At 48.0% G+C, this 13830-nt stretch overlaps 1 pseudogene; it reads right to left on the bottom strand.

Annotated features, from left to right (window-relative positions):
- Positions 1–2860: 2860 nt before the first annotated feature.
- Positions 2861–9381, bottom strand: LOC136353536 (uncharacterized; annotated as a pseudogene).
- Between the last annotated feature and the right edge of the window lie 4449 nt (positions 9382–13830).

The following is a 13830-nucleotide window of genomic DNA, read 5'->3' as shown; positions in this document are numbered from 1 at the left end:
GATTGGAGCCCTTTACACCATTGTTGAGATTGAAAGCCGATCAAAAGTTTACTTGGGGGGCAGAGCAACAGAAGGCTTTGGATAATACTAAGGAATATCTAAGTTCTGCTCCAGTTTTGATTCTTCCACAAAAAGGAATACCTTTTAGATTATATCTGTCGGCTGGTGAGAAGTCAATCGGCTCGGTACTGATTCAGGAGGTTGAAGAGAAAGAGAGAGTTGTGTTCTACCTGAGCCGTCGGCTGTTGGATGCCGAGACAAGGTATTCTCCAGTTGAAAAGTTGTGCTTGTGCTTATATTTTTCTTGCACCAAGTTAAGGCATTATTTGTTATCCAATGAATGCACCGTGATATGCAAAGCCGACGTGGTCAAATACATGTTATCGGCTCCGATTCTAAAAGGAAGGATTGGAAAATGGATATTTTCCTTAACAGAGTTTGATCTTCGGTATGAGTCACCAAAGGCGATTAAGGGGCAAGCTATAGCCGATTTTATTGTTGATCATCGTGATGATTCAGTCGGCTCGGTTCAAGTTGTACCTTGGACTTTGTTTTTTGATGGATCAGTGTGCACTCATGGATGTGGTATTGGCTTGGTTATAATTTCCCTTTGGGGGGCAAATTTTGAGTTTGCTTATAATATCAAACCTTATGCAACCAACAATTAGGCTGAATATGATGCAGTTCTCAAGGGGTTGCAATTGCTCAAAGAAGTTGAAGCCGATGCTATTGAAATTATGGGTGATTCGTTGTTGGTGATCAGTCAATTGGCTAGAGAATATGAGTCCAAGAATGATACATTAATGGTTTATAGTAAGAAGTGCCAGAAGTTGATGAAAGAATTTCGGCTAGTGACCTTGAAGCATGTATCTCGAGAGCAGAATGTTGATGCTAATGACTTGGCTCAGGGGGCATCAGGTTACAAGCCGATGATGAAAGATGTTAAAAGTAGAAGGTGCTGCAATAACAGCTGATGATTGGAGGTATGATGTGCATTATTATTTGCAAAATCCATCTCAATTGGCTTCACGAAAGTTGCGCTATAAGTCCTTGAAGTATACCTTGCTGGATGATGAGCTCTATTATCGGACGATTGATGGGGTACTGCTTAAATGCTTGAATGCCGATCAAGCTAAGGTGGCAATCGGCGAGGTGCATGAAGGAATTTGTGCAACTCATCAATCGGCTCATAAGATGAAGTGGTTGCTTCGGCGGGGAGGATATTTTTGGCCGACAATGTTAGAGGATTGTTTCAAATATTACAAGGGATGTCAGGACTACCAAAAGTTTGGAGCAATTCAAAGAGCGCCTACATTGGCTATGAATCCTATCATCTAGCCATTGTCGTTCAGAGGTTGGGGAATTGATATGATCGGCATGATTAATCCACCATCGAGTAAGGGTCACAAGTTCATATTGGTGGCAGCAGATTATTTTACCAAGTGGATAGAGGTGATTCCTTTGAAGAAAGTTGACTCTGGGGATGCTATCCAATTTGTTCAAGAACATATTGTCTACCGATTTGGTATTCCTCAAACAATTACGACCGATCAAGGTTCAATCTTTGTGTCCGATGAGTTTGCTCAGTTTGCCGATAGCATGGGTATCAAGTTGTTGAATTCTTCACCATATTATGCACAAGCTAATGGGCAAGCCGAGGCATCTAATAAGAGTTTAATTAAGCTGATTAAAAGGAAAATTTCAGATTATCCTCGGCAGTGGCATACTCGATTGGCCGAAGCATTGTGGTCCTATCGGATGGCTTGTCATGGTTCGATTCAAGTTCCTCCTTATAAGCTTGTTTATGGACATGAGGCTGTTTTACCATGGGAAGTTAGAATCGGCTCAAGAAGAACAGAGTTGCAAAATGTTTTGACAGCCGATGAGTATTATAATCTCATGGCCGATGAAAGAGAATACTTGGTTCAATCAAGATTGAGAGCACTTGCAAAAGTTACTAGGGATAAGGAACGTGTTGCTCGACATTATAACAAGAAAGTAGTGCCCAAGTCTTTTTCGGAAGGTGAGCTTGTTTAGAAATTGATTTTGCTGATAGGGACTCGAGATAACAAATTCAGCAAGTGGTCACCAAATTGGAAAGGGCCATTTCAAATCTATAAGGTTGTATCCAAAGGGGCTTACATGTTGCAAGGACTTGACAGCGAAGTTTATGGACGAGCACTCAATGGCAAATACTTGAAGAAATATTATCCAAGTGTTTGGGTTAATGCATGATCGGCTAGTGTTGCCGATGCATGAAAGCCGATGTGTTTACATCGCCTTAAGATGGCTGATATGGTTATATCACCCTTAGTTGTTTTTATATTGTAATCGGTTGTGTTTTGCCGATGTGCAATGGCCGATATTGTTATATCGCCCTTAGTCCAAATTATAATTTTATTAATGCCTTTGTCATTGCAAAATTAGGGGGGCACATATATGCAAAAGTTGCAAATTTTTGAGCAAATTAAGAAGTTATATTAATCGGCACAAAAGATCATCAAGACAGTTAACGTATTGGAGTTTCTTAGCCGATTACAAAAGAATTTCCTAAGGCCTATTACATAGAAAGTTACTGAGACAAATATCGCTGGATAGCCGATATGGCCCTTTGCCTAATCTGTTCTACTTCTTCTATAGGTTGGGCATGATATGGCCTTTTGCCTAATCTGTTCTACTTTTTCTATAGGTTGGGCATCTTGAGCATCGGTTCTAGGGATAACTTTTATAGACTTGGTCAGATCAGCGACATTCTTGATTGCCGATGTCAGCCTTGCTTTTTGTTCTTCGACGGCTTGAGGGAGATCGGCTAACTTATTTTGCTCCAGAGCTAGCTCAGCGTTGCATTCTTCAAGTTGGGCTATGAGCTCAATCTTCCGGGCTTCAAGCCGATCAATGTTGGATTTGATAGGCACTCAGACAGTTGATCAAGCTTAGAATTTTCTTCGTGCACGAGCTGCCGATTGGCCTGGATTGTAGCTTCAATATCTTAGCTTGGCTTTTTCCAGCTTGAATTGGTATTGTTCGAGATAAACGGCTGGAGTGAGGATGTCGGCTAGCTCATCCGAGATCAGAGCTTGAACTTCATGAAACCGAGCCCTGATCAATCCACAATCGACCACCAAGATGTCCAGTGATGATTCCTCTAGCCGATGAGAAATGTCTTCAAGTGTTCTTTTCACATCATCGGACACAGGAGCCAAGGCTTCGCTGATGGTGTCTTCTTCTGTCTCATCAAGATAATCTTTGATATCAAAAGAGAATAGATCGGCTTAGACCTGCAAAAGAGAAAATTAAAGACAATTATAGATCAGATTACACAATATAGCCGATTAGAGATTTTGAAGGTAACACTTACTAGGATGGTAGGAGCAGCAGGTTGTTCTTCTTCCTCAACATTATGGCTGCCTGGAGCCGATGGAGTGTGATCACTTGATTCGGACTGCACAGGAGGTGAAGGAGGACGAGGAGGCTGCAAAAAGATGAAGTGTTATGAAAAATCAACTATAAGAAAAAAGGACTTATATGGTAATCTTACTGGTGGAATTGGCTTGGGTGATGCTACAGCCGATTTCTTCCTCACAGGAGTCTTCTTTTTCTGCAAATGCAAAGATTAATGAGTGATCGGCTATGAATGAACATGATTGCAAGAAGGGAATAATGTAAGTGATTTACCCTTGAAAAGTGAGCCGGAGCAGAAGGAGTTGGAGGAGTTTGCTTGGGGGAAGCCGATGGAGTCTTTTCTGTGTCACTAATCTCGGCTGCAGCTTGATCGACATCCTCTTCAATATCCTCTTCATCCAGAGCTTGCTCAATGCATGGATCTAAGGCAGGCAGGTCATCAGCTGGTTTGGGTTTGTGCTTCTTTGCTCTCTTCTTGGAAGCCTGAGCCGATGGATCTATGGCCAGTACCTTGGTCTTTCTTTTCCTGCCAACATCGGCTGGTTCTTTGATTAGCCCTTGAAGTAGACTTGAGGTCTTGGGGGCATGATAGCCGGTGACAGGGGGAGATAGTCCACCACCATTTCGCAAGAGACCTGGAGCATATTCAATGTCTCTGCCACTATTGCTTTTGCGATGGGGAGAGGATTCTGTTGTCTACAGGATGAGAAGAGAAGTTTGTCGAGTTTCAAGGCGGCTAATAATTGTTCAGACAGAATTGACAAGAGTAAAGATTTACCTGAGGAACAACATCGGGGAACAGATCTGTCATGTACATAGAAGCCGGTTGATGGAAGATGTGTTGTTTCCAATCACCCCACCATCTGTCAAAGTTCTTGCTCCTGAACTTTGCCAGCTCTATGTTCTCAATGCTGCCCAAAGAAGGCCCTGGGATGTTGAGTAGCCGATCCATCATCAGAGTCGATGAAATTTCTCCTCGGCATTGGATTTTATCGGCAAAGAACAAGCCGATTGGTAGCTGTTGCATTCCAAACTATCTTGCAGAGCTCATCGGGTGGTAAAATTCATAAGAGGCTTGTATATTTCTCCCTTGATGAATGTCGACAGGAAGGATTGTCACGACCGGAAATAACCCAACGGGCGTTCCTTACGTGCGTGCATTATTCCTTGTCCCAGGAGTCAAGGTACACCAAAAGTTGATACAGTTCAGAGTTCAACAAGCGGAAGCGTAAATAGTTAATTTATTACATGGGCAGCGAAGGCCCAGCACACACAAAGACAAACGAGAAACAGCGGAAGACTAGGGCGACGACCACAGGCGCTTGACGGCAGGCACGATCTAGACACCAAAACCTTCATCTTCCAGAGACTCCTCTTCTGGGTTTGGGAAAAAATTGAGCAAGACTGAGTACAACCACCGTACTCAACAAGACACACCCACAAGTGCATAATAAATGCAAGGGAGTACAAGGGAGTTATAATATAAAGGGTTAGGGTTGCAGTAAACAGCATTTAAAGACACTTAGTTGCTCAGAGCTATTTTGTAAACACGATTCTAGAACTATACAATATTATTTATCAAGGCCGTGAACCCACACGAACCTGCCTTAACCCAAGGCCTACGATGATTCAGACTGAACCGGCAACCCGACCCTGGGTCCCAGCTCGTCCCAAGCCAACCCAGGCCAACCATTCCACATTTTAGTTGTTAAGCAGGTTTTAAGGATTAAAACACTAACTTGGGTACATTGCTCGGCTTGCCCATAACCGAGGGCGTGGCTATTCGAATAGATTATACTCTGATCAGAGGTGTACATCTTTACCCACAAGACACATCTTCCTCACGTGCAACCACGTGCCACATACCACCACGGTATACAGACGGAAGACGTGACATAGTTTCCAACCCATCCTAGCCATAGACAAGAGTACCGACCCAATCCCACCTACGGCCGGAACCCCCGGGACAGGCAGGCAGGACTGAGCCCCTAGCAGCAGGACACCGGCCCTGTGCCATGACATCTCGACTACCGGGCCGCAGCTCGTGTAGCCTTCATTTGTCCTAGAGATGTCCATCGACCCCCGACTTCGTCCATCTCCATCCGTGTACTTTTGTTTATAACCAGACTGAGCCACAAACAAAGCCTTACCCACTAGACATGTGGAAGTACGGTAGTGCTTTGCAACAGAGGCCCGAAGACCGGTCCTTATATGGCCGAGGTGCTACTATCAAAACCATACACCCCGAGCCCAGCCTAAAACCATTTTGGGGATTTTGAATAGAAGGAGCGGTGTGAAGCCAATTCCACAATAACCAAACCATTCCATAGTGTCCAGGTGGTATGAATATTCCCAAAGTCTAGAGTTGAAAAACCACCTAATGTTACCTAATTAAATAGCGAAGCATCTACCTAAAATCATGCTAGTGGTACCATGAGTAGAGTGTCCACTAGTTGGGGTTTTGTTTATTCTAGGGTGAACAAGGAAATAATAACAATAACAATAATAAGGTCATAACAAAGGTAAATCGGCATGGCTAGATAAAACAGTGATAACGCGGGAATTTAAATAAAGCGATAATGCAATAATTTAAAGCAACATAATTTTATAACTGGGATTCAATATGTTCAAGGATGATGTGACTTGCCTTGCTCGCTTTCCCAAATGTCGGCTTCAACCTCCACGAAGAGCGGATCTTCCGAAGCTACAGCGTCTACACGACCAACGGAAAAGAAAAGGCTTTTACTCTAATAAACTCCATATAACAAGCAGAAACAAAGCACAAAAATGGGTTCTTGACTTCTTAAGGAAAAATTAGAGACTTGAATGGTCCAATTCCGAGTTCAAATGGCCAAGTTATGGCCATTTGAAGTTTATATGCTCTTTAAATGAATAATTGCGAATTTCTTCATTTAAATTTTAATTTAAAATGGATTTATTGCGTCAGCCGAGGGGAGGGGCGCGCGGACTGGGTCCACGGGAGTGGGGCCCACGCGGCAGCCCCACGGCCCACGGTGGACCGGGCGCACCCGGGCTCGCACCGGCCGGCGCCGTGGGTCCCACGCGTCAGCCGCACCTAAGGGCGCGGGCGGCTGACAGCCGGGCCCCACGCGGCAGCCGCTCGGTGCGCCCGAAGGCGACCACGCCGGCGCAGCGGCGGGAGGCGGCGCGCCCGCGCCCCTATGGTCGCCGGCGGCGGCCATAGGCACGGCAGAGCGGCAGCCGAGAGAGGGGAGGGAAGAGGGGAAACGAAGCGGCGGTCCACGGCTCACCCCGGGTCGATGGCGACGACGGAAACGGCGACCGGAGCGGAGGAAGGCGGCGGCGCGGCTCGGGTGGACGGGGTCGACGGTGCTCCGGCGGTCGGCGACCGAAACGGAGGGGTGGACGAGGTCGGCGAGGATGCGGCGAAGCTGAAGGAGGCGGCGCCGAGGGGAGAGGTGGTCCGGGGCGACAACGGCGGCGGACCGGAGCTCGGCGGCGACGGCGGAGAGAGAGAGCGACGGTGGAGGGAGGCACGGGGAGGGTTTATATAGGGTTAAGAGAGGGAGGGGGTGGCCGGAGGAGGGGGAAACGGGCGCGGGAGTCCCGGCCGCCATTAATGGCGCCGGCGAGGTTAGGGGGAAAGTTTCCAAACGAATCCGAGGGAGAGAGAGAGGGAAAAATGGGGGGAAAGGGGGAGGGGATCCCGGGGAATATTTTCCCCCTCTTGATTGCACGCGGGGCGGACGGGGGCGGCGGGATTCGCGGCAGCGGCGGCGGCGCTAGGGTGCGGGCGGGGCGGCGGGAGCGGCGGGAGGAAGGGGATGACGGGTGGGCCCCACCCGTTAGCGAGGGTGGCGGGTGGGCCCGCCCGTCAGCGGCGCGCGCGCGGGGAGGAGGCCGAATGGGCCGCGGGGAAGAGGAGAGAGAGGGAGAGAGATGGGCCGAGCCGGCCCAAGAGGGGGAGGGGGGAAAAAGGACTTTTTAGAGCTTTTCTTTTTATAAAACCATTTTAACTTTGTTTATTTCTTAATAATTATTATTTGTGCTCTGAAAATTCCACTAAAATTTATTTACGCATTTTAGGCTTTTAGGAAATATACAAAAATCCTCCAAGCCTTATTTGACTTTTAACTTTGCACATTTTAATTGTTGGAGGCTTTCACATGGATTTTAATTACTCTAGGCATAATTTCGAGGATGTATTTTAGAGTCGTTTTGAGACGCGACAAGGATGCATGGACTAATCGCAGTTGAGAGAACTTCTCTGGATTTCTGGTATCTCTCATGATTGATATCTTCGAATCTAAAGTCCTATGGGAGATCCAAGTCGGCTGAATTCTCATAAAAGAACCAAACACAGGCATCTTTCTGAAAGCCTTCATAAATGCTGCAGAACCTGTCCTTGAGTAGCTCAGCGGATAACTTTGCTCTAGTATCGGCTGGTGTGGATGCATATTCCCCATAAGACATGCATCTGCGATGGGTACGTTCTTCTCCATCATCATCCGTAATCAGCTCTAACCTTGGAAATTCGGCTCCTTTCACGGATGGCCGATTGACAGCTTTCATGACTACCAGATTCAACCAAGTTTGTAGCAGCCACGATGGTCCACCTGCTCCAACCACTGAGCCAACAGCTATCTTGGCCGATGCATTATTTAATGTTTGGTACAGATAGCTGAGGAGGATTTTGCCTAAGGAGAATTGTCATTTTGATTCCAGGGCTTCGGCTACAAACTACAATTGGTTGTAGGACCACAACTAGATCCACAGAAGAGGAACTTTTCTAGCCACATGAGCAGAAAAGCCACATGTTCCCGAGGAGTGACAGATCCTTGGCCCATGTATGCTGCCACATAACCAGATCAGCCACCTATGCTTTTGGTCCTAAAGTCATATTGATTCTTGGTGTTCAGACTCATGGGGTTAGCCGATGAGGTTACATCTAGACCAGTGATCATGGTGATATCTACCAGAGTTGAGGTCATCGGCCCTTGATTGAATAGAAAAGCGTTGATGGTATTGGACCAGACATAAGTGGGGGCAGCCATTAGGGGCTCATCCTTAGCTGAATTCGCTATGGTAAGGGCAAGTGCTTGGCCGATTCCAATCTCGTCCCAATGCGTTTGCTTACTAGCTGATACGCGCTTGTACCATATAACCCAGCTTTTCTCGGGTAAAGTTTTCTCAAGAGATGGCCAAGATTTGAAAGTGTTTTTCCAGTGACCTAGGCTTGGGTTGGCTAGTCTAGAAGGGATCCTATTGGTTTCACCGATGATGACCTCAGTAGGGTCAAGATTGCCGATTGGACCGAGAAAGTAATGATTCTCGTGTGAAAGGCTTGGAACTGCGACCAGATTGGAGAGATGCTACGAATCCAAAAGAATGGAGAAGAAGAAAACAAGATAAGGAAAGGGAAAACCAATCTGTTGCGAAAAGGGAGGATCTAGCTGATGATAACTTACTTCTACATACTCGGCTGATGATGCGACAGACGGGCTGGCGGAGGTCGACAACGCTACGGGCGAAGTTTTAACCAGAGAGAAGATCGCCTGGGAATCGCCTTGTGCGCCAAGGGGATCCCAGGAGAGAGAGAAGACGGAGTTTGGCTTAAGCGGTGAAAACGGGAGTCACGGTGTCAAGATTCTCGGGGACAACGGTTAGTATTTAAAGCACTATGTAACGGTCGGAAAACGGCAAGTGCGGATTTCTCTCGGAGTCGACGTGTAGCAAATTCGAAACATTATCCAATATTCCGGACTTGGGGGGCATGTGTTAACGACCAAATTTGGTAATCTAAGTATGGGAGATGGAGATGGAATCGAAGTGGAAATCAAGATGGAAATCGCTCGGGAAACAGAGTAAGGATCAGCTGAAGTCTGAATCGGCTACGATCAGGATTGGTAGGGTTTGAGTTAGACGGGGTTAGCTGATCAAGTCGAATCCGACAATATGGCACGGCATACGTTGTCGGGTTGGGTCAATGTACTTCATGAGGATTGCCACGCATGGATAGAGTCCTGATAAGGCAATTGTATCTATTAATTAGGATATTTCATGTAATTTCCGTAGAGATATGTTTGGGCAAAAGTCTGCCGCAAAGAATTATGGTATCTTAGAGTTTGTTAGAGATAAGAGTCGTGTCCGACATGGACATATTTGTAATCTCGGGTATAAATAGACCCCGAGCCCCATGTACTTATCTAACACACGTTCAATACAATCATGGCGCAACGCCACCTGTTACTTTCGTTTTGTTTCGACGAGCTCTTGCTTTCGGGTTGAGCTGCATCGGTTTCGATCTTCAACTAGAGGTAAAACTTGTTATGGCGGCTTGCGTTCTCGGGATTAGTGCTTCCATCTTTATGATACTATAATCTTGTTTATGTAATTCGTCAAGATATCCAACACTCTATGAAACATCCAACGGCTTGATTGTCTAGATATTGTTCTTCTTTTCATACTTATAGCTGCATCAGTTGAGTTTGATCTTATAAGTCATGATTAGAACCATGATCTCTAGCCTGCTTTCTGGTTGCCGATTAGGGTAGCATCGGGGTTTTAGACGATCTTACCTGATTTAATTACTTTATATGTTATATGCTTGGTTGATATGTTAAATCCGCCCTTTACATTAAGATCTTGTCGTAATTGAATATGTTAAGCTTCTGTTTGACGTATTTTACTTGCTTTAATATCTTAATATAGAGTGGTGTCGGTGTCACGACCAGAAATAACCCAACGGGCGTTCCTTACGTGCGTGCATTAATCCTTGTCCTAGGAGGCAAGGTACACCAAAAGTTGATACAATTCAGAGTTTAACAAGCGGAAGCGTAAATAGTTAATTTATTACATGGGCAGCGAAGGCCCAGCACACACAAAGACAAACGAGAAACAGTGGAAGACTAGGGCGACGACCACAGGCGCTTGACGGCAGGCACGAGCTAGACACCAAAGCCTTCATCTTCAAGGGGCTCCTATTCTGGGTTTGGGAAAAATTGAGCAAGACTGAGTACAACCACCGTACTCAACAAGACACACCCACAAGTGCATAATAAATGCAAGGGAGTACAAAGGGTTACACTATAAAGGGTTAGAGTTGCAGTAAACAGCATTTAAAGATATTTAGTTGCTCAACGCTATTTTGCGAACACGATTCTAGAACTATACAAGATTATTTATCAAGGCCGTGAACCCACACGAACCTGCCTTAACCCAAGGCCTACGATGATTCAGACCGAACTGGCAACCCGACCCTAGGTCCCAGCTCGTCCCAAGCCAACCCAGGCCAACCATTCCACCTTTTAGTTGTTAAGCAGGTTTTAAGAATTAAAACACTAACTTGGGTACATTGCTCGGCTTGCCCATAACCGAGGGCGCGGCTATTCGAATAGATTTTACTCTGATCAGAGGTGTACATCTTTACCCACAAGACACATCTTCCTCACGTGCAACCACATGCCACATACCACCACTGTATACAGACGGAAGACGTGACATAGTTTCCAACCCATCCTAGCCATAGACAAGAGTACCGACCCAATCCCACCTACGGCCGGAACCCCCGGGACAGGCAGGCAGGACTGAGCCCCTAGCAGCAGGACACCGGCCCTGTGCCATGACATCTCGACTACCGGGCCGCAGCTCGTGTAGCCTTCATTTGCCCTGGAGATGTCCATCGACCCCCGACTTCGTCCATCTCCATCCGTGTACTTTTGTTTATAACTAGACTGAGCCACAAACTAAGCCTTACCCACTAGACATGTGGAAGTACGGTAGTGCTTTGCAACAGAGGCCCGAAGACCGGTCCTTAAATGGCCGAGGTGCTACTATCAAAACCATGCACCCCGAGCCCAGTCTAAAACCATTTTGGGGATTTTGAATAGAAGGAGCGGTTTGAAGCCAATTCCACAATAACCAAACCATTCCAACGTGTCCAGGTGATATGAATATTCCCAAGTCTAGAGTTGAAAAACCACCTAATGTTGCCTAATTAAAAGCGAAGCATCTACCTAAAATCATACTAGTGATACCATGAGTAGAGTGTCCACTAGTTGGGGTTTTGTTTATTCTAGGGTGAACAAGGTAATGATAACAATAACAATAATAAGGTCATAACAAAGGTAAATAGGCATGGCTAAATAAAACAATGATGACGCGGGAATTTAAATAAAGCGATAATGCAATAATTTAAATCAACATAATTTTACAAACTGGGATTCAATATGTTCGAAGATGATGTGACTTGCCTTGCTCGCTTTCCCAAACGTCGGCTTCAACTTCCATGAAGAGCGGATCTTCCGAAGCAGAAACAAAGCACAAAAATGGGTTGTTGACTTCTTAAGGAAAAATTAGAGACTTGAACGGTCCAATTCCGAGTTCAAATGGCCATGTTATGGCCATTTGAAGTTTATATGCTCTTTAAATGGATATTTGCGAATTTCTTCATTTAAATTTTAATTTAAAATCGGATTTATTGCGTCAGCCGAGGGGAGGGGCGCGCGGACCGGGTCCACGGGAGTGGGGCCCACGCGGCAGCCTCACGGTTCACGGTAGACCGGGTGCACGCGGCTTGCGCCGGCCGGCGCCGTGGGTCCCACGCGTCAGCCGCACCCGAGGGCGCGGGCGGCTGACGGCCGGGCCCCACCTGGCAGCCGCGGGGCGCGCCCGAAGGCGGCCTCGCCGACACGGCCGACGGGAGGCGGCGCGCCCGCGCCCCTATGGTCGCCGGCGGCGGCCCTAGGCACGGCGGAGCGGCGGCCGAGAGAGGGGAGGGAAGGGGGAAACGAAATGGGCGGTCCACGGCTCACCCCGGGTCGACGGCGACGACGGGAACGGCGACCGGAGCGGAGGAAGGCGGCGGCGCGGCTCGGGTCGACGAGGACGGCGGCGTTCCGGCGGTCGGCGGGCGAAACGGAGGAGTGGACGAGGTCGGCGAGGACGCGGCGAAGCCGAAGGAGGCGATGTCGAAGCGGGAGGAGGTCCGGGGCGACGACGGCGGCGGACCGGAGCTCGGCGGCGACGGCGGAGAGAGAGGACGACGGCGCGAGCTCGATTCCGACGGGGAGAGAGAGCGGCGAGTGGCGGAAACGGTGGAGGGAGGCACGAGGAGCGTTTATATAGTGTTGGGAGTGAGAGAGGGCGGCCGGAGGGGAAGAAAACCGGCGCGGCAATCTCGGGGTCCATCAATGGCGCCGGCGAGGTTTGCGGGGGCAAATCCGCCCGTTTGAACGCGAGAGAGAGAGGGAAAAATGGAGGGAAAGGGAGAGGGAATCACGGGGAGTGATTTCCCCCTCTTTATTGCGCGCGGGGACGGCGGGAGGCGGCGGGATTCGCGGCGGAGGTGGCGCTAGGGCACGGGCGAGGCGGCGGGAGCGGCGGGAGGTAGGGGATGACGGGTGGGCCCCACCCGTCAGCGAGGGTGGCGGGCGGGCCCGCCCGTCAGCGGCACGCGCACGGGGAGGGGGCCGATTGGGCCGCGGGGGAGAGGAGAGAGAGAGGGAGGGAAGTGGGCCGAGCCGGCCCAAGAGGGGAAGGGGGGGAAAAGACTTTTTAGGGTTTTTCTTTTTATAAAACCATTTTAACTTTGTTTAGTTCTTCTTAATTATTATTTGTGCTCTGAAAATTCCACTAAAATTTATTTACGCATTTTAGGCTTTTAGGAAATATACAAAAATCCTCCAAGCCTTATTCGACTTTTAACTTTGCACATTTTAATTGTTGCAGGCTTTCACATGGATTTTACTTATTCTATGCATAATTTTGAGGATGTATTTTAGAGTTGTTTTGGGACGCGACAAACCTACCCCCCTTAAACGGAATCTCGACCCCGAGATTCGGAAGAACTGGCGAAGAGATCGGGATGGGCTGCCTTCAGCTCGTCTTCGCGCTCCCAGGTAGCTTCTTCTTCGGCGTGGTTGCTCCACTGGACCTTGCAAAAACGGATTACCCGGTTCCTGGTCCTGCGCTCCATGGTGTCCAGGATTTTTACTGGCCTCTCCACGTAGGTCAAGTCTTCGCAAACTTCAATTTGGTCTGAGTCGGCCTGTTCGGATGGCACTCGAAGACATTTCTTGAGTTGCGACACATGGAACACATCGTGCACGTTGCCCAAGGAGGCGGGCAGCTCCAACTGGTAAGCGACTTCTCCACGCCGAGCAATGATACGGAAAGGACCCACATACCGAGGTGCGAGCTTCTCCTTTGTCTGAAACCTGTGCACACCCCGCAAGGGCGTGACCCGAAGATACACAAAGTCACCCACTGCGAATTCCAGGTCACGGCGACGGTTATTTTCATAACTTTTCTGCCGGGACTGTGCCACCTTTAGATTATCCCAAATGGTTCTGACTTTAGCTTCAGCTTCTCTCAGGATATCAGTCCCGAACACTTGGCTTTCCCCAACTTGGTCCCACAAGAGCGGTGTCCGGCATTTGCGCCCAT

The sequence above is a fragment of the Oryza sativa genome, chromosome 10, assembly GCF_034140825.1.
Source record: "Oryza sativa Japonica Group chromosome 10, ASM3414082v1".
In the NCBI taxonomy this organism is placed as follows: domain Eukaryota; kingdom Viridiplantae; phylum Streptophyta; class Magnoliopsida; order Poales; family Poaceae; genus Oryza; species Oryza sativa.
The sequence above is the reverse complement of the archived record's forward strand: the minus strand, read 5'-3'. Positions and strand labels throughout refer to the sequence as shown.